Source organism: Protomyctophum parallelum (assembly GCF_964188405.1).
Source record: "Protomyctophum parallelum genome assembly, chromosome: 16".
NCBI classification, from domain to species: Eukaryota; Metazoa; Chordata; class Actinopteri; order Myctophiformes; family Myctophidae; genus Protomyctophum; species Protomyctophum parallelum.
The window spans coordinates 44,338,540-44,357,558 of NC_139711.1; the positions used below are offsets into that span (position 1 = coordinate 44,338,540).

At 38.5% G+C, this 19,019-nt stretch overlaps 1 protein-coding gene across 1 annotated transcript in view; it reads left to right on the forward strand.

Moving 5' to 3' along the window:
* The window catches only part of LOC310873828 (chemerin-like receptor 1), a gene marked incomplete at both ends in the record, with an annotated part of 592,518 nt that overhangs the window by 97,245 nt on the left and 476,254 nt on the right, over positions 1-19,019 (forward strand). The window lies entirely within an intron of this gene.

The following is a 19,019-nucleotide window of genomic DNA, read 5'->3' on the forward strand; positions in this document are numbered from 1 at the left end:
AAATTTACCAAACAAATTGCCGTCCCGGCCAAGATATTCACTTTACACGCATGTCCTTTGGTCATTTTGTAGCCACACATGTCCTCTTTCACACAATGTGACCACCAAAACACAGAGACATACAGAATGTGAACTACGGCCTTTTAAGTGACACAAATACAGTCAATCTGCTCATTGACCTCCATAGTAAAATCCTTACGAGGAAATTATCGCGATGACAATTCTTAACTCGCTCTTATAACCACATTTTCGATCGTACCAACACCACAATCGCACATGGTGTACCTCAATATCTCAGGCCACTCACAGCGAAGAAATTATTTGCATTCGACTTTTACTTTTTGCGATAGAGCAATTTGTTCGGGCATAGTTTCCCCCCATTCAAGACCATTCAAGATCAAGACCTTCAAGTTGCGCGCCACTTGTTTGTCTTTTACACTTCCACAGCTGAGACATATAAGAGCTTAATTACAGGGCTGAAATTAAAGTTACAAGATCTCAATGAGTTGCTCTGCGATACCTTGTGGGCTTGTAGGTCTGCTATTTGTGCAATTGGATGGCCTTTACACAGCTCTCGCAAGAGCACGCACGCACGCATGCACGCACGCACGCACGCACACACACACCCTGTCTTCCTATTGGCTGGCCTTTACACAGCTCTCGCAAGTGCACGCACGCACGCACGCACACACACACACACGTTTATAAAAAAATATTTTCAAAAAAATTAAAAAAAAATTAAAAAATTAAAAAAACTTAAAAAAAAATGAAAAAAAATGAAAAAAAATGAAAACAAAATGAAAAAAATTAAAAAAATTAAAAAAAATTAAAAAAAATTGAAAAATTGAAAAAAATTGAAAAAAATGAAAAACATGAAAACTTAAAAATTAGCATGTTAGCATTAGCATGTTAGCATGTTAGCATGTTAGCATTAGCATGATAGCATTAGCATGTTAGCATGATAGCATTAGCATGTTAGCATGTTAGCATTAGCATGTTGACATTAGCATGTTAGCATGATAGCATTAGCATGTTAGCATGTTAGCATTAGCATGTTAGCATTAGCATGTTAGCATTAGCATGTTAACATTAGCATGTTAGCATGTTAGCATGATAGCATTAGCATGTTAGCATGTTAGCATTAGCATGTTAGCATGTTAGCATTAGCATGTTAGCATTAGCATGTTAGCATGATAGCATTAGCATGTTATCATTAGCATGTTAGCATGTTAGCATTATCATGTTAGCATTAGCATGTTAGCATGTTAGCATTAGCATGTTAGCATGATAGCATTAGCATGTTAGCATTAGCATGTTAGCATGTTAGCATTAGCATGTTAGCATTAACATGTTAGCATGATAGCATTAGCATGTTAGCATGTTAGCATTAGCATGTTAGCATGTTAGCATTAGCATGTTAGCATGTTAGCATGTTAGCATTAGCATGTTAGCATGATAGCATTAGCATGTTAGCATTAGCATGTTAGCATGTTAGCATTAGCATGTTAGCATTAGCATGTTAGCATTAGCATGTTAGCATTAGCATGATAGCATTAGCATGTTAACATTAGCATGTTAGCATGATAGCATTAGCATGTTAGCATGTTAGCATTAGCATGTTAGCATTAGCATGATAAAAAAATGAAAAACATAAAAAAAAATGAAAAACATTAAAAAATTAAAACTTTAACTTTTTTTTAAACTTAAAAGGAAAAAAATAATAATAAAGAACTTAATATTTTTTATCTTAATATTTTTTTTAAGAAATATCTTAGACCATTATCAATAATCATTGTGTTTATGCTTTTAAAGATAGGCCTATATGCTATTTGAACCTTCTTTTTACATGTAAAAGTATGCTATTTCTGTTAAGCTCATGAATGCTTTTATATGTATACTCCATTGGATTGACTATTTTTTTTCTTTTTTACCTTTTCTTGATTCATCAAGAATACATTGTAAAGCATTATTCATACATTACAAATCATTAGTAGACAGTAATACTTTACTTACTTTATTCTGCCCCTTTTTGGGCATCATACTACTTCCACATACTTTATTTCCTCTTTATGCAGTTATTTATGCTTAAACTATAGTTTTTACAAATGTTCATACTTTTTTAACTTTTACTTCAGCTTTAATACATTTTCTACTTTTCTTTACAATATGTTACAGTCCAGAAATTTTGATTATGGACTTAGACCACCAATGGTAACACCATTACTCCGGTCCCCGAGTTTCAAACTTGACACGGCAATAACTTTATACAAAGCATTTTACGCGAGCCCACGCAGTTTCTACAGGAACTGCTTTCTAGTTGTGGGCTCGCCACAGCGAGCACACACTAGATATTGGCAGCCTATATTTATTATTCTTCCGCTTATTCTTTATTCCGCCGTTTTTTTGGCACCTAACTACTTCCACATACTTTATGCTAGAAATTTAGTTCAAACTTCAAACTGTTCAGCTCTTTGCAGTTATTTATGCTCCAATTAGAATTTTTACAAAGTTTTATACTTTTTATACTTTTTAACTTTTTAACTTTTTTTTACATTCTTTATAGTGAGAGTCGATGGAAGAAAGGTCCCATTTTTCACAGTTAACTTTTTTGAGCTCTTATTACTCCGTCATACTTTCACTTTGAAACTTCATTCAAACTTTATAATGTTCATCTATCTTTGAACTTTCATTGGTGAAAAAGTTGTTTTGAAAAAGTTTATACTTTTTAAAATATTTAACTTTATTTATAGTTTTTTCCTCCCATTGACAATGTATGGGATTTATCTCTAAATCAACCTCACTTTTGCAGCCTCATTACTCTGGCATACTTTGTCGTAGAAACGTGATTTAAACTTTAGAAAGCTCACACGACTCTGGACTTTGTCGTGGTTCAAACCGTATTCGAATACGTTAAACGGTTTTTCCGAAATCGCAGTTCAATCGCAGGCCGTTTCGCCTAATTAGTGCCAACTTAGAGTGCGGGCTTTTTTCACTAGAGTGCGTAGAACAGAAAATCTTTCCTTGAAAATTTACCAAACAAATTGCCGTCCCGGCCAAGATATTCACTTTACACGCATGTCCTTTGGTCATTTTGTAGCCACACATGTCCTCTTTCACACAATGTGACCACCAAAACACAGAGACATACAGAATGTGAACTACGGCCTTTTAAGTGACACAAATACAGTCAATCTGCTCATTGACCTCCATTGTAAAATCCTTACGAGGAAATTATCGCGATGACAATTCTTAACTCGCTCTTATAACCACATTTTCGATCGTACCAACACCACAATCGCACATGGTGTACCTCAATATCTCAGGCCACTCACAGCGAAAGAATTATTTGCATTCGACTTTTACTTTTTGCGATAGAGCAATTTGTTCGGGCATAGTTTCCCCCCATTCAGAACCATTGTAAAATAAGAGATCAAGTTGCGCGCCACTTGTTTGTCTTTTACACTTCCACAGCTGAGACATATAAGGGCTTAATTACAGGGCTGAAATTAAAGTTACAAGATCTCAATGAGTTGCTCTGCGATACCTTGTGGGCTTGTAGGTCTGCTATTTGTGCAATTGGATGGCCTTTACACAGATAGATCAGATAGAGATGAAAAAGTATTTTCAAAAAAGTATTTTCAAAAGTATTTTCAAAAAAGTATTTTCAAAAAAGTATTTTCAAAAAAGTATTTTCAAAAAATTTTTTAAAAAAAATTAAAAAAAATTAAAAAAATTAAAAAAATTAAAAAAAAATAAAAAATTTAAAAAAATTAAAAAAAAATAAAAAAATGAAAAAAAATGAAAAAAATTGAAAAAAATGAAAAAAATGAAAAAAATGAAAAAAAATGAAAAAATTGAAAAAAATGAAAAAAAATGAAAAAAATGAAAACTTAAAAAAAAAATTTTTCTTTTTTACTTAAAAAGAAAAAACTTCAATTTTTTAGATTTTTTTTTTTTTTTTTACATTTAAAGAAAAACTTTAAAAACACTTCTACAACTTCCACATACTTTATTCTGCTTAAACTATAGTTTTTACACATTTTCATACTTTTTTTAACTTTTACTTCAGCTTTAATGCATTTTCTACTTTTCTTTACAATATGCTACAGTCCCGAAATTTTGATTATAGATTTAGAACACCAATGGTAAAACCATTACTCCCCGAGTTTCAAACTTGACACGGCAATAACTTTATACAAAGCATTTTACGCGAGCCCACGCAGTTTCTACAGGAACTGCTTTCTAGTTATTCTTATTCTTTATTCCGCCCTTTTTTTTGGCACCTAACTACTTCCGCATACTTTATACTAGAAATTTAGTTCAAACTTCAAACTGTTCAGCTCTTTGCAGTTATTATTGCTCCAATTAGAATTTTTACAAAGTTTTATACTTTTTATACTTTTTAACTTTTTAACTTTTTTTTACATTCTTTATAGTGAGAGTCGATGGAAGAAATGTCCCATTTTTCACAGTTAACTTTTTTGAGCTCTTATTACTCCGTCATACTTTCACTTTGAAACTTCATTCAAACTTTATAATGTTCATCTATCTTTGAACTTTCATTGGTGAAAAAGTTGTTTTGAAAAAGTTTATACTTTTTAAAATATTTAACTTTATTTATAGTTTTTTCCTCCCATTGACAATGTATGGGATTTATCTCTAAATCAACCTCACTTTTGCAGCCTCATTACTCTGGCATACTTTGTCGTAGAAACGTGATTTAAACTTTAGAAAGCTCACACGACTCTGGACTTTTTCGTGGTTCAAACCGTATTCGAATACGTTAAACGGTTTTTCCGAAATCGCAGTTCAATCGCAGGCCGTTTCGCCTAATTAGTGCCAAGTTAGAGTGCGGGCCTTCTTTCACTAGAGTGTACAAACAGAAAATCTTTCCTTGAAAATTTACCAAACAAATTGCCGTCCCGGCCAAGATATTCACTTTACACGCATGTCCTTTGGTCATTTTGTAGCCACACATGTCCTCTTTCACACAATGTGACCACCAAAACACAGAGACATACAGAATGTGAACTACAGCCTTTTAAGTGACACAAATACAGTCAATCTGCTCATTGACCTCCATAGTAAAATCCTTACGAGGAAATTATCGCGATGACAATTCTTAACTCGCTCTTATAACCACATTTTCGATCGTACCAACACCACAATCGCACATGGTGTACCTCAATATCTCAGGCCACTCACAGCGAAGAAATTATTTGCATTCGACTTTTACTTTTTGCGATAGAGCAATTTGTTCGGGCATAGTTTCCCCCCATTCAGAACCATTGTAAAATAAGAGATCAAGTTGCGCGCCACTTGTTTGTCTTTTACACTTCCACAGCTGAGACATATAAGGGCTTAATTACAGGGCTGAAATTAAAGTTACAAGATCTCAATGAGTTGCTCTGCGATACCTTGTGGGCTTGTAGGTCTGCTATTTGTGCAATTGGATGGCCTTTACACAGATAGATCAGATAGAGATGAAAAAGTATTTTCAAAAAAGTATTTTCAAAAGTATTTTCAAAAAAGTATTTTCAAAAAAGTATTTTCAAAAAATATATTCAAAAAAATTAAAAAAAATTAAAAAAAAATTAAAAAATTAAAAAAAATTAAAAAAATTAAAAAAAATGAAAAAAATGAAAAAAAATGAAAAAAAATGAAAAAAATGAAAAAATTGAAAAAAATGAAAAAAATTGAAAAAAATGAAAAAAAATGAAAAAAATGAAAACTTAAAAAAAAAAAAAATCTTTTTTACTTAAAAAGAAAAAACTTCAATTTTTTAGATTTTTTTTTTTTTTTTTACATTTAAAGAAAAAACTTTAAAAACACTTCTACAACTTCCACATACTTTATTCTGCTTAAACTATAGTTTTTACACATTTTCATACTTTTTTTTAACTTACTTCAGCTTTAATGCATTTTCTACTTTTCTTTACAATATGCTACAGTCCCGAAATTTTGATTATAGATTTAGAACACCAATGGTAACACCATTACTCCGGTCCCCGAGTTTCAAACTTGACACGGCAATAACTTTACACAAAGCATTTTACGCGAGCCCACGCAGTTTCTACAGGAACTGCTTTCTAGTTCCGCTTCTTCTTATGTTTCTTTATTCCACCCTTTTTTTTGGCACCTAACTACTTCCGCATACTTTATACTAGAAATTTAGTTCAAACTTCAAACTGTTCAGCTCTTTGCAGTTATTTATGCTAACATTTGAATTTTTACAAAGTTTTATACTTTTTATACTTTTTAACTTTTTAACTTTTTTTTACATTCTTTATAGTGAGAGTCGATGGAAGAAAGGTCCCATTTTTCACAGTTAACTTTTTTGAGCTCTTATTACTCCGTCATACTTTCACTTTGAAACTTCATTCAAACTTTATAATGTTCATCTATCTTTGAACTTTCATTGGTGAAAAAGTTGTTTTGAAAAAGTTTATACTTTTTAAAATATTTAACTTTATTTATAGTTTTTTCCTCCCATTGACAATGTATGGGATTTATCTCTAAATCAACCTCACTTTTGCAGCCTCATTACTCTGGCATACTTTGTCGTAGAAACGTGATTTAAACTTTAGAAAGCTCACACGACTCTGGACTTTTTCGTGGTTCAAACCGTATTCGAATACGTTAAACGGCTTTTCCGAAATCGCAGTTCAATCGCAGGCCGTTTCGCCTAATTAGTGCCAACTTAGAGTGCGGGCTTTTTTCACTAGAGTGCGTAGAACAGAAAATCTTTCCTTGAAAATTTACCAAACAAATTGCCGTCCCGGCCAAGATATTCACTTTACACGCATGTCCTTTGGTCATTTTGTAGCCACACATGTCCTCTTTCACACAATGTGACCACCAAAACACAGAGACATACAGAATGTGAACTACGGCCTTTTAAGTGACACAAATACAGTCAATCTGCTCATTGACATCCATTGTAGAAATCTTACGAGGAAATTATTGCGATGACAATTCTTAACTCGCTCTTATAACCACATTTTCGATCGTACCAACACCACAATCGTACATGGTGTACCTCAATATCTCAGGCCACTCACAGCGAAAAAATTATTTGCATTCGACTTTTACTTTTTGCGATAGAGCAATTTGTTCGGGCATAGTTTCCCCCCATTCAGAACCATTGTAAAATAAGAGATCAAGTTGCGCGCCACTTGTTTGTCTTTTACACTTCCACAGCTGAGACATATAAGGGCTTAATTACAGGGCTGAAATTAAAGTTACAAGATCTCAATGAGTTGCTCTGCGATACCTTGTGGGCTTGTAGGTCTGCTATTTGTGCAATTGGATGGCCTTTACACAGATAGATCAGATAGAGATGAAAAAGTATTTTCAAAAAAGTATTTTCAAACGTATTTTCAAAAAAGTATTTTCAAAAAAGTATTTTCAAAAAAGTATTTTCAAAAAAATTAAAAAAATTAAAAAAAATTAAAAAAAATTAAAAAAATTAAAAAAATTAAAAAAAATAAAAAAAATTTAAAAAAATAAAAAAATTAAAAAAAATTACAAAAAATTACAAAAATGAAAAATTTGAAAAAAATTAAAAAAAATGAAAAAAATGAAAACTTACAATTTTTTTTTTCTTTTTTACTTAAAAAGAAAAAACTTCAATTCTTTAGATTTTTTTTTTTTTTTTTACATTTAAAGAAAAACTTTAAAAACACTTCTACAACTTCCACATACTTTATTCTGCTTAAACTATAGTTTTTACACATTTTCATACTTTTTTTAACTTTTACTTCAGCTTTAATGCATTTTCTACTTTTCTTTACAATATGCTACAGTCCCGAAATTTTGATTATAGATTTAGAACACCAATGGTAACACCATTACTCCCCGAGTTTCAAACTTGACACGGCAATAACTTTATACAAAGCATTTTACGCGAGCCCACGCAGTTTCTACAGGAACTGCTTTCTAGTTATTATTATTCTCAACCTGTGGGTTGCGACCCCTCGGGGGTCGCCAAATTGAATGGCTGGAAAATGGAAATTAAGAGTTTACATAGTACGTCACGTGGTGCATGCATAAACTTTCCTTAATGATTATATCTGGTTTCAGTATTAATTTATGATATATGTTCTCTATTATTACGGTTATTTTTGCAGTCGGTTTGTATTGGTGGGGGGGAATTAAAAAACGTCAGTGCACTGTGCCCACACATGTTGCGACCGCAAGTCGCAACATGTGTGGGCACAATGCAAGGAATAAATGCATTCGCCATGTATCTGAAGGAAGTCTGATCCAATCAGTTTTAGATTTCTCCAGTTTAATTCTGAGTTTAGGTTTTGTTGTGTTCAAGATCTGATTTTAGGCATGTTTAAGCCTCCAGGAAAATCCGTGTTGAGGTTCTTAATCCACTGTTTTTCATTAAAACGTCTTTGTCCTACTGTCCAGTTGGGATTGTGTTGAAGTCCAGCGCATTTTAGAGCTTCAATGGGGGGGGGGTCCCCAGCCAAAAACCAAATTGGAGTTAACTCTGCTTGGATGTCTGAAATTCTTTATTAGGAACAATCCCTTGAGATGAACCATCTCGTTTTCAAGGGGGTCAAAGGGCAATTCACAAAATACACTTCATACGTAAAGACAATGTTTTACAAACAATTCAACCAGACAAAACAAAACAAGACAAAACAATACAATTCCTAGATAAACAAGAGACAAACAACAAAACAACAAAAAAAACAACAAAACAAAAACTGCAACAAGACAACATTTCACATGGACATAACGTAGACATGACACATGGATCATTGCATCATAGATCTGCTATAGTGATGATTAGTGAAAACATGAACAGGTAGTCTCACGATGAGAGGACAGCACAGTTTTAAACAAATGAAAAGATGTTATTGAACGAATATGGACAGGTAGATTGTTCCAGTCACAACAAGGAGCTTTGAACATAAATTATTTTTTGCCAACTGATGTGGGTATATTGAAATAAACCTGTGAGCAATGTCTTAAGTTGATGTGTAGAAGTGTATGGTGTCATAAGCTGTTTCAGATACTGTGGATAATTGAAATTAATACATTTAAAGATGAACTGCAGCCAGTGCCAGTGCTGTCACAATTTTGCAACTCGAAACACAAGAGCTGAGCTTCATGATCATGATCATTATACGGCTCACGTGAGGATGGTCATGATGATATGAGCCGGGGCAATGCTACAGTCGCCGACTGCCAGCAGTGCTGAACAGAGTGTGAACGTTTTTATTTAGCTAAATTATCATTCCTTTAAAAAATAAAGAATAGATGGGCCTATAGTCGAACTGTCCCTGTCCTGTCCTGTCCACTATACAAATCTTATCTAGTAGATAGATAGCGGGCAGTGATTCCGAAACATATTAATTTCAAGGACCCCCAGTTTCACATGCATTATGCATTTCTATCTCTGGTACCCCAATTTATATTGAAAAACCACTGTTAATTTAACTCTGAGAGTGTACAAATGGAACCAAATGGACCCTTTAGGGTAACTCTCAGAGTTACAGACCCATAAGTGTCCATTTGGTTCCTAACTATATCTCTAATTGAACTAGGTACCCCCTGGAACTCCCTCAAGTACCCCTAGGGGAACCACTGAGATAGGGGATAGGGGGGAAAAGCCTCCATAACCAGACACCGAGTCACCTTACAGTTACACCCACAGAAGACCGCTTATCTTGGGGTGGCCGGGAGAAACCGCCAGCCTGGTTGATTTAAGACACGCCCCAATCCACTGCAAGCTCTGTTTCCCTATCGATACGAAAAAGAAAATGGCTGCTGGATTATTTACAAATAAATAGCGAGTGTAAAGCAGACTAAAATAGCTGTCATCCTGTAGGTGAGCCTGGGTGGGGCATTGGCCTGATGGCTAATGGGAGAGCACCTGGGCCCGGTGTCTCCCTGAGGCTATAAATACAATGCTCCTGCCACTTGAGATGAGAGATGCAGAGGAGGCAGACCTGCTGCCTCCACTCCCTGCTTTAGACTCCATGCCTCCTTTCATTGATGTTTGATTATCCTTTCCATCCACACATGCACCACACCATGTATCACACATCCATACACTACACTTACACCACTGACGTACTGACTACACACATAGCATCCGTATAGTTGTGTTCAGTACTGCAGTCCCTCTTTAGTTCCTTTTGTTATAGGCCTATTATTTAATAAACATGTTGTTCAACATGTTGTCTCCTGCTCCTGATGTTTTGTCATAGCATGAGCCAGCTATGACACTATGCATTCCTATGGGGTGACGTAGGCAAGTTCTGACGTGTGACATGCTGTTTTGGCTCGTCCCTCTCCGATGCCATGTCATTGTTCCGAGTTTCCGACCCCCCATTGTTCCGAAATTACTAACCCTATCCTAAACATAACCGCAAGCACGGGAGCAGCGCATGTTCGACAACCAGCAGCGTTGACAATGAATTAATTAAAAATCTTAGCACATGTATTTTTGATCTATAAGGCCAAACCTCTTTTGAAAGAATATATTAAGAGTAGGCTATATATGCCTTTTAACATGATTATAGCCAATATTGGAATTTTACACATGCAGTTGTGCTACCAAATAACTAATGACATCACGTCTGTTTGCACGAATCTGGGTCAAATCAATTAAGCAGCAGGAGCTGCCTATAAGCTCCCCTATTCTCAATATTAAATCAAAAAGATGTATGTTTATCATACCTTTTTAATTTTTCACTAAAAAACATGCTCGACAGGAACTGTAACCAAATAATGGCCCGGTGCAGGCCGGTGCAAAAATAAATAAACAGCCTGGTTCCTTATAAGTTCCCGGGTCCGAATCGATTTAGCACATTAACCGCCTGGGCTACTATTTGGTATACGGTATGTACAGTACATGGAAGATGGAAAAATATATTGACATTTCATGAATCTGGTGTTGACCATGTTATGTTTCTGCTCCTAGACATCGCGCACATGGTTGTGTGTAAAGTGGAAGTTTCTCCTGAACAGCAGAGTCTGCTCCAGGAGGAACCAGAGCCTCCACACATTAAAGACTGCTCTGAAGTTGAAGTTGAAGTTGAACTGGAATCTGACACTGGAGACACTGAAGACAGTGATGATTGGGGTGAGACAAGTGGAGGTGTCTACACTGGAGAAAAACCTTTTCAGTGTAAGCATTGTGACAAGAGTTTCAGTCAGTCAAGTCACCTGAACATACACCAACGCATCCACACTGGAGAAAAACCTTTCCAGTGTAAATATTGTGACAAGAGTTTCAGTCAGTCAGGTGACTATAAGAAGCACCAGCGTATCCACACAGGAGAAAAACCTTTTCAGTGTGAACATTGTGACAAGAGTTTCAGTCTGTCCGGTAATCTGAGGACACACCAGCGTATCCACTCTGGAGATAAACCTTTTCAGTGTGAACATTGTGACAAGAGTTTCAGCCTGTCAGGAAATCTGAAGACACACCAGCGTGTCCACAATGGAGACAAACCTTTTCAGTGTGAACATTGTGACAAGAGTTTCAGTCTGTCACAAACCCTGAAGACACACCAGCGTGTCCACACTGGAGAAAAACCTTTCCATTGTAAACATTGTGGCATGAGTTTCAGCCAGTCGAGTAACCTGAAAAAACACCAACGTATGCACACTAGGGAAAAATGTCTCTAAATATTTTGATGAATTGAACAAGGTGGACCCTCTTGGTAAACAAAGGCGGTAACACTTTACAATAACAACCTGTTATTTATAAACATTTATAAGCAGTTTGTAGATGAGTAATAATCATGAACAGACTTTGTTGACATCCGTAAATGTTTACCTAAACATTTGTAACTGTTTACACATAAGTTATACATTATTAGTAAGTAGTAAACTTTTCATGAATAATCCATTTATATACATTTGTAAATTATTAATAGATTATTATCTAAAGTTATATAATATTTATAAGCTATTTGTAGATAAAGAACTAATGATTCATAAGCTATTTATATACATTGGTAAATCATTATAACATGTTATCTTTGATGGTGATAACATTGGGGGACTGCATGTAAATCCGACGGAGCATTAAGGCCTATTCATAGTCTGGATTTCCGGTGGTGAGCTGACCACCGCGACCACCGCGAAATAACGTTGAGCGGTGGTGAGTAAAAACAGAGAGAAGGGCTGGAGCGGTGGCGGTGGTTTGCTCTTCACCGCGGCTCAGTGACGTCATGTTGTAGTTCGGTGGTCACCTCAGTGACGTCATGTTGTAGTTCGGTGGTCACCTCAGTGACGTCATGTTGTAGTTCGGTGGTCACCTCAGTGACGTCATGTTGTAGTTCGGTGGTCACCTCAGTGACGTCATGTTGTAGTTCGGTGGTCACCTCAGTGACGTCATGTTGTAGTTCGGTGGTCACCCCACCACCGAAAATCCAGACTATGTATGAGCCTTTAGTCTGACATGCGGACTAGCGCCTGCTCCCGTGCTCGCGGTTATGGTTAGGGTTTGAGGTGGGTTGTCGTTTGTCGGACAAATGACTAGTCTAACTAAAGTACTGCACCCATAACATTGTAGAACATTTAAAGAATCTTTAAACATTGACATTTGTAAATGTTTGCTAAATGCTAAAATAATTTATACGGTATTAGTAAATTGTTTACTATTAATGAATAAGCCATTTGTAAAAAATAAATTGTGACCAACTTAAAAAAACGTTGGTCACAAAAAACCCATTTATAACGTATTGTTTTTATTTATAAACTATTCTTGATTTTACACATCATTAAATAATGTAATTTAATGGGTAGGAAATACATTTTTTATGACTCTCTGTTAATGTGGCTGGCCTCCATGTTTGTTCATGTTTAACATTATGCTTTGTAAAACATTCCTAAATGATCTATTAATCAATAATGGATGTTATCAAGAGCCCTAATGTAAAGTGAAGAATATGCATTATTTACGACTGTCTGTTATTGTGGCCTCCATGTTTGTTCATGTGCTTTGTCAAAGAAAGAAAAGAGGCCGCACAGCTCCTAGTCACGATGCTAGAAACTTTATTGAACCGACGTTTCGGCAAGCAGGATGCCTCCTTCAGGGTATGACACAAAAGGGGTAAAACTACTATTTATAAGTATTTTGGTGTTTTAAACATTATGTTATAATTTAGCTATTGAAAAATAGCAGACCTACAAGCTCGTAGCGCGCCACTCGGTGGCGCGCTACGAGCTTGTAGGTCTGCTATTTTTGAAAAATCGTGAAAATGTGGTGACATTTTATAAATGTCGACGTCAGGCCTGAATGGGTTAAGTATGCCTGGTTTGCCTGATGGGTGGTGATCCACCTGAACTGAATCCACACCTTAGGGGTTAGGGGAGGGGCTGATAGTGTGACGTCACTGTATTACTGTTTATTTAATTGGACCATTTGACTGTCAAGGGTTCAGCCTCCAGGAAGAAACCCTAAATACAAAGTTAATACACCATTGCACATAAAAACGCCTCCAGGGTGTCTAATGAAGTACTGTCACCTCATAGACACATGAAAAACAAACATTGTGGCACTCCATCTTTAAGTAGGCTAATCAATTGCCAGGTGTGGCGTTGCCATGGTAATCAATTGGCTGAGGCAGAGGCTGGGAATTGCACAGGTGAGGGGACTCCCACTGAGGGGATTGCTGGAAATTGCCGATGTACAAGCTCACAACGTGTTGCGCTGTGACGCGTTGTGAGCTTGTAGATCGGCTATTTTCAGCACACAACCAAGTGTATAATGACTTAGGTCGCATTCATACCAGAGAGCTTTGCTGCGATTAAAACGAATCCTGCTGCGCATTGTCAGAAAGTGCGCTTCGTTTGGCAGGTGTGAAGGCTCATTCGAATCCTAATGCGCAGCAAATAACCGCATTTTACTCCGCCCAAAAACGTGGGTTTCGCTTCGCTTCGAATCGCACTTGACTACGATTTGGTGCAGGTGTGAATGCAATCCGCAGTAAATAAAGGAAATGAAGCAAACATAATGTGGCGGGTGAGGAGCTGAACACAGTTGGAGACGGTTAAGGCATATTTTACGCAGCGCAAAGATGTCCCGTTACTGCGGATAGACGTGGTCGAATAAGGAGACTGAAGCCCTGATCGAAATGAGGACGTGTACATTAATCAATTGCTTAAGAAAACACATAAAAACACTGCAGTGTATTATAGCCTAAATAATATTCTGTCTGTCTGTGCGTGCCGTAAACATGGAGTGCTGTCACTGTGTGGGACTGAGTTATATCAGTGCGCTCATGCAGCGCTGTGCCTCCATGCCCAAAAGAACAGTGTGTGGCGGCTGCGTGCGTAGAGAGAGAGAGGGGGGGGGGGGGGGTCCCAGACGGCACGACACATGCACGTTATGAGTGTAATTTTATCACCATAGATTTCACTGTGTAGGCTATAGTTTATGAATGGAACACATTGATAAAGGTCCCCCCTGCTGCGTTTCCAATTGCTGCGAATGACAGTGTGAAGGCAAACCGTAGCCAATTAAATATGCAAGAATTCCATTTCCCCGCCAATACGGATCTGAGTCTACCGAAGTATTAGGTGAGAATGTGACCTTATACTGGGTCTCTTGTCCACTAGTCCCTTCCTGACATTTTAGTCTAGTTTTTATTTGTTGACGAAATTGTCAGTATATGTAGTCTTATTTTAGTCAACATACTGTATGCACACAATCTGAAATCACTGCAATCTTGCTTACTGTAAATCGCTCTGGACGAAGAGCGTCTGATAAATGCCTACATTGTAAATTTAAAACTGTAAGATAAAGACATTACATGTGATGAACTTTCAATTGAATGCTATGATATTCCACAGATACGATACATATCACGCATAGAGCAATCATTACATGATCACATTAAAATCACAGAATCACCCATAACACAGGTGAGGGGATTCCCACTGAGGGGATCGCTGAAAACTGCCGATCTACAAGCTCACAGTCGTTCTCAAACATTTCATTGTCAAGGACCCCCAGAAATATCTGTAATTGGCCGCCGACCCCCATCTGAAAATATAGAGTTCCAGGGACCCCCCCCCCCCCCCCCACCAGAAGAGTTCAAATTGTTCGCTCTGAAAGAATATATGTTCAAAGATTTGCGCCACTTTCTCACGATTTTTCAAAAATAGCAGATCTACAAGCTCGTAGCGCAGGGCACCAAATGGGGTTCATGTCCTGAACGGGGTTAGGTTCCATGTACACTTTGTTTTAAAGGAGATGTGCCCCCCCCCCACCACCACCACCACAACAGTTTCTCTGCAATCAGAGAGAGACTGCCTGCCGTCTGGTCTTGTATCACACTACACTACCCATAATGCAATGCAATGAAGTCATCTCACCTTCTGGTTGAACAGGACCACAACAGATGAGGAAATATACCACTGTGAGAGAGAGAGAGAGAGAGAGAGAGAGGGGGGGGGGGCAGACAGACAGTTAATGAGATATCTATAGTGGTGAAAACCAGACAGATCTGATCTTTAATCAATAATCAATGATATTGTTGTAGTCAATTTGATGAATATGCACTGATAATTTGACACTGACTGACAACCTGGGCATAGGCGGGTTTCAGCCAATCACAGACAGTCTATTTGTATGTGTCACGGGTGCACAGCCTCAGGGAATTTTGGGAAACGCCACAGGGAAGCCACACAGTTTTTCAACCGTGCGTGTTTTGTTTGTTTTCAGTTGTTTTGAGTTATCCTTTGTTTATTTTTGCATCACGAGGTATTGTTTAAGTTTAAGTTAAATACCCGGTTTATGTTATGCCTTATCCACCCTGCAAGCAAAATAAAACCTTTTAAATGCACTCAACGAGACGACCTGATTTACTGTCATCATCACCACGCGTTGGAAAGAGCTTCACACCATATCCCTCACTGGCATCCTTTCTATGAAAAGTTGCCTTTACAGATATCCTAATGGTTAATGCTCATGTTTTTGTCCTGACAGGCTGCTATCTAGAGGTCCTGACAGGCTGCTATCTGTCCCTATAGCAGCAGCTGTGAGGTTTATGTCAAAGAGCTCATCGTTGACCAGGCCTTCTGAAAACACCCCGTGACATCGGTATAGTATTTGGCGACGCCATCTTGAAAAGCGAGTGTGATCACGTGAGAGAATCGTGTCTGTCGTTAAAATGTTTCACAATAATTACATATGCTTTAAAAAAAACATATTCTAAACTAGCCGACGAATAAAATAGGGTTAAAGTGGTTAAACTTATTTTGATGCTGTATTATATGGGGGTCCGCGGGCTGATAAGTGTTACAATTTACAATTTAGGCATTTAGCAGACGCTCTTAATCCAGAGCGATTTACAATAATCAAGAACAAAAGCATGGGAATACATAAAAAAAGCATTTATCATAAAACATGCGTAAGCTAAGAAAGTAACAGTGGAATATCTATATTATGAGACTATACATATAAACTATATATATATACTACTATGCTATACATATGTACTATGGCGTGCTATGACTATATACAATGCAATTATAGTGCCGTCTACATAACATGCTATAAGTCTGTATCAGGTGCTATCTAAATCTACAGAAATGCTATCTAAGGGGGTAGGGTAAGTGTAAGTTCTATGGGCCATGATGGAGTCTAAAAAGGTGGGTTTTCAGACTACGGCGGAAGATTGGGAGTGATGCTGCAGTTCTGACTGCAATGGGAAGTGCATTCCAGTTTTGGAGCCAGAAGGGAGAAGAGTTTGGGACGTGTGGAGCGTTGTCCCGGCGTTTTTAGTGAGGGTACTTCCAGCTTCCCTGCGTTGGCTGATCTGAGTGCGCGGGAGGGTTTCATTTGGGGGTCCCTGGCACATCTTTTATAATGACGGTCCGCGGGCAAATAAGTGTTCATTTGGGGGTCCCTGGCACATCTTTTATAATGGGGGTCCGCAGGCTGATAAGTGTTCATTTGTGGGTCCCTGGCACATCTTTTATAATGGGGGTCCGTGGGCTGATAAGTGTTCATTTGGGGGTCCCTGGCACATCTTTTATAATGGGGGTCCGCGGGCTGATAAGTGTTCATTTGGGGGTCCCTGACATGACAAGGTTTGGGGACCCACTCATTGCTCTGAACTGGAAAGTCTGGTGACCCGAGGTTAGAGGTCAGGTTTAGGTGCGTCTTCTCTTGAATCTTGGGACGCGTTCTAGCGCGCACGTGCGTGCGCCGTTCCGTTGTCATGCCAGGGACCCCCACATGTACACGTATCAGCCCTGTGGACCCCCACATGTACACGTATCAGCCCTGTGGACCCCCACATGTATTAGCCTCGTGGACCCCCACATGTATTAGCCTCGTGGACCCCCACATGTATTAGCCCCATGGACCCCCACATGTACACGTATCAGCCCTGTGGACCCCCATTAGAAAAGATATGCCAGGGACCCCCACATGTACACGTATCAGCCCTGCGGACCCCCATTAGAATAGATATGCCAGGGACCCCCACATGTACACGTATTAGCCTCGTGGACCCCCACATGTACACGTATTAGCCTCGTGGACCCCCATTAGAATAGATATGCCAGGGACCCCCATAAGAGAAGATTTTTACGGGTCCAGCCGTGATTTTCAACCATTTTCTAGCAATGGGACAGACCTCAATTTAATGGGATTTCTATCTCTGGGACCCCAATTTATATTGTAAAACCAATGTTAATTTAACTCTGAGAGTGTACAACGGGTCCATTTGGTTCCTTTTGTACACTCCATTTCAGTACACATACTGAAACTCACAGTTACAAACCCATAAGGGTCCATTTGGTTCCTATAACTATCATTTAGCTGGGGACCCCCTGGATCTCCCTCAAAGACCCCTGGGGGTCCCCGGACCCCCCTGGATCTCCCTCAAAGACCCCTGGGGGTCCCCGGACCCCCTGGATCTCCCTCAAGGACCCCTGGGGGTCCCCGGACCCCCCTGGATCTCCCTCAAGGACCCCTGGGGGTCCCTGGATGACCGCTCTGGGCTATGGTAGAGGTACATGAATTTTGTATTGAGTTTGTGCTTGAAATGTAGGCTACTGTAATTCTGCAAACTGTTAATAACTATTTCAATCAATCAATCAAGGATGTTGCCCTGGCGTGAGTCCTGCAGTGCATTACTTCTGCTACAGTGTGTGTGTGTGTGTGTGTGTGTGTGTGTGTGTGTGTGTGTGTGTGTGTGTGTGTGTGTGTGTGTGTGTGTGTGTGTGTGTGTGTGTGTGTGTGTGTGTGTGTGTGTGTGTGTGTGCGTGCGTGCGTGCGTGCGTGCGTGCGTGTGTGTGTGTGCGTGCGTGCGTGCGCATTCCTTCTTCAGTGTTTTACTGGATGAGCGACTTTAAGCAACGACGGCAGTGCTCTATAAGAATACCTGACATCTCACCCCGGTGAGACAGTGAGTGTCTTCACTTTTGGTGAGATGCCTTCACTTTCCGGAGAGCACTCACCCCGGAAAGTGCGATTGGAAGCGAAGCGAAACCCCCGTTTTTGCTCGGAGTATTAATGCGGTTATTTGATACGCATTAGGATTCGAATGAGCTCCTTCACTGCACCTGCCAAACGAAGTGCACTTTCTGACAATGCACAGCATTGTCATAACCATGTTTATTGAAATTATAGCTGTCATACATTTACACCGATTGCGCCATCACCTCTCTTATGCTGTGTAATGTGTTGGCATGCTCTGAATGAAGAAATAACACTAATGCCACATGTCATATTAGCCATATGTTTATTAAAACGGTTTTAGAATAACACAGATTGCTCCAGTAGGCCTACCTTCCTCTTTCAACTGATGATCATGTCCAGTGCATGTAAGAATTAAGCAATACCGGCAAGTTAGCTGACGCGCGACGCGGTGTTTTAATAATAATAATAATAACAATGTGTTTGACACATGCTGCATGGACGCGTCACCATGGCAACCAATGTCTCCGTCGCCGGAGGCTGTTTGACAGCTACGGCGTGGGCGTCATTACTTCCGCGTAGTGGAGCCCTCCTGAAAACAGTCGTTGCT